At 37.7% G+C, this 3,243-nt stretch overlaps 1 non-coding gene across 1 annotated transcript; it reads left to right on the top strand.

Moving 5' to 3' along the window:
• The first annotated feature begins 2,404 nt into the window (after positions 1–2,404).
• On the top strand, positions 2,405–2,530 carry LOC138840589 (U6atac minor spliceosomal RNA). The gene has a single exon (XR_011376149.1). It is a non-coding gene; the product is annotated as a U6atac minor spliceosomal RNA (small nuclear RNA).
• Positions 2,531–3,243: the final 713 nt, after the last annotated feature.

Below are 3,243 nucleotides of genomic sequence, written 5' to 3'. Positions count from 1 at the left end.
CATTTGAAAATCTTGCAGAACTTGGAGAAGAAAACGATTTTCAATTGAACCCCCAAACTAATGATGCATTTGGATTTTGGTGATACAAGGCTTCAAAAAGTGATAAAAATTTGTATTTATTATTGAGCCCAATATTTTTTGCAGAAATTTTTGATGCATTAATTGACCATGCATTTCAGCAACAACCCACTTGTCTGTGATGACATTCCTTCAACCTGATGAAATTCCAGAAATTTTTAATAAGTTAATGCCATATTTTTCTGAAGAAATGAGCAGAAATAACTGAGGGGTTCATTTATAATTATGTACCCAGAAGACAAAGAAGACATTAATGGGATAGCTTTAGTGCTTGATCAACAGTATAGTACTGGCCCCACCAAATCTGTGCTCTAACAGCTTTCTATGGACTTCTATGTACCTAAAACAACATAGGAACATAGCATAGAAGATGTCAAAATTTATAGGAAATATACATAATGGTATATGTCAAATCATAAATGATGTTCAAAATGAGTGATATGTGGTAGAAAAAAATAAACGAAGGTTATTCTCTAAAGAAAACCATACCCTAAGGGGGGAAAAGTAGTTATTCATCATAGTGCCACACTTCAAAACACAAAGTTAGTTATAGATTACTTCCATGCAATCTAATCTGTTCCTGTAACACACTTTTTCATCTCTTGTATTTTCTATTCTGTCTTCTGTTCCTCTGCACCACTTAAAACTGTCTACTTCAGGGGCTGGGAAGGTGGCCCAGTGGTAGAGTGCTTGCCTTGCATGCATGAGGCCCTGGGTTCGATTCCTCAGCACCACATAAGCAAAAAGCCGGAAGTGGCACTGTGGCTCAAGTGGTAGAGCGCTAGCCTTGAGCTGAAGAGCTGAGGGACAGCGCCCAGGCCCAGAGTTCAGGCCCCACAACCGGACCCCAAAAAAAAAAAAACTGTCTACTTCATTTTTAATATATGTCATTGTTATGCATTTCATCCTTTCCAATGGATTCATAAATTAGGTAATGATTTAGATTTATTGTAAGAATTTTCGGCAAATTTTGCTACACAAATGTATGTTATCATAACACCCACATTTTTTGGTGTCCTTACTGAGGTCTAAACTCAGCCCTGCGTGCTGTCCCTGGGCTTTTTTGCTCAGGACTAGCACTCTACCATTTGAGGCACAGCTCCACTTCTGTTTTTTATTTTGTTTTGTTTTTAACTGGAGATAAGAGTGTCATAGACTTTCCTACCAAGGCTGGCTGTGAGCCTAGGTCCTCAGAACTCACCCTCCTAAGTAGCTGGGATTATAAGCATGAGACACTAGCACCTGGCTACAACATCCACTTTGTGTTTAAGCATTTTGGGTGAGCATATTAATATTGAATTTTTCTCAGTAAATAAACTTTTTTTGTACATCTGCATGTGTAAAAGATAAAATTTTCTCAAGATCTGCCTGTTACAAAGTTGAGTACACATAATTACCGACCATAATGATATGCTTATATATTGTTTTAATCTATTTCTTTATGAATGTTACTCAGTTGCTCATATTATACCTATGTGGCTATTGTTAGTAACAAGTAAGCATGCTTGCAAAATATGTGTATTATTGTTTACTTTATTTTGTATGGTAGATAATGGAATTGGTCATATTTTTCAAGTAAATCTTTTGTAAAAACAATAAATACCATTTAAAGAAGTTTTAAATTACTTTCCCCAGAATTATATTTTTGGGATTTTATCTTTTCACTTTAAGAAATTTGACCTTCATAGATTATGACGTGCAGGATTGTGTCTTTCAAAAGTATATCCCAAACTGGGCACCAATGGCTCACACTTGTAGTCCTAGCTACTCATAGGCTGAGCTCTGAGGATTGCAGTTCAAAGCCAGCCCAGGTAGGAAAGTCCTTGAGCCTCTTATCTCCAATTAATTATCAAAAGGTCAGTAGTGGACCTATGTTTCAAGTGGTAGAATGCTAGTCATGAGCAAAAATGCTCAGGGACAGCACCCAGGTCTTAAATTTCAAGTCACAAAAATAGCATACAATACAACATGTGCACACACACACACACACACACACACACACACACACACACAAACACACACGCACGCACACACACACACACACACACACACACACACACACACACACACACACACACACACACACACACACACACATTATTCCTGAGTCTGAAGTAGGGACAAGGCAATGACTTTGGATTAGGCAGTGGTTTTAGAGAAGAAATTACGATTTTTTTTAATTTTTTTTTTTTTTTGGTCATAGGGCTTGAACTCTGGGCCTGGGAGCTGTCCTTTGGCTCTTCAGCTCAAGGTAAGCACTCTACCACTTGAGCCACAGTGCCATTCCAGTTTTCTGGTGGTTAATTACAGATAAGAGTCTCAAGGAGTGTTGTATGAAAGGAGAGAAGGTTAGCACTCCCCTTGACAAGGATGGAAGAGGCCCTTGGGCCTGACAACATGCATACGGTTAAGGCATTGCCACCTACTTCGTGGCATCTAACCATCGTTTTTGATCAAGAAAATGTGGTATATATACACAATGGAATTCTATGCCTCCATTAGAAAGAATGACATTGCCCCATTTGTTAGGAAATGGAAAAACTTGGAAAAAATTATATTAAGTGAAGTAAGCCAGGCCCAAAGAAACATAGGTCCCATGGTTTCCCTTATTTTCAATAACTAGTGTATGTCTGAGTCAAGCAGAAAAGGTCAGATTAGTTGATGTTAGGGAAATAAACCCCAAGATAAGTATTCAAATGTTCTTTTGGTTTTTTTTCCTTTCGTGCAATTGTTTCTAACACATCTACAAGATGATTTCTTTATTGCTTTGTATGTTTCTTTATTGCTTTGTATGTCCCTCCCCCACGGTATAACCCACGCTTTCACTGTATTTGATGTTGGTATAATTTGTGGAGGGGAAGGGAAAAAACAAATCGTTTAACTAGGGATACAGGTGGACCCATTGCAACAATGAGATGTACAAGTTATACTGACAGCAAATATAGTGATTATTTACCATAGCTAAGATATGGAACCAACCCAGATGCCCCTCAGTAGATGAATGGATCAAGAAAATGTGGTATATATACACAATGGAATTCTATGCCTCCATCAGAAAGAATGACATTGCCCCATTTGTTAGGAAATGAAAAAACTTGGAAAAAATTATATTAAGTGAAGTAAGCCAGGCCCAAAGAAACATAGGTCCCATGGTTTCCCTTATTT

Source organism: Dipodomys merriami, unplaced genomic scaffold (genome assembly GCF_024711535.1).
Source record: "Dipodomys merriami isolate MVZ:Mamm:240054 unplaced genomic scaffold, mDipMer1.0.p SCAF_3, whole genome shotgun sequence".
Classification (NCBI taxonomy): domain Eukaryota; kingdom Metazoa; phylum Chordata; class Mammalia; order Rodentia; family Heteromyidae; genus Dipodomys; species Dipodomys merriami.
The sequence above is the reverse complement of the archived record's forward strand: the minus strand, read 5'-3'. Positions and strand labels throughout refer to the sequence as shown.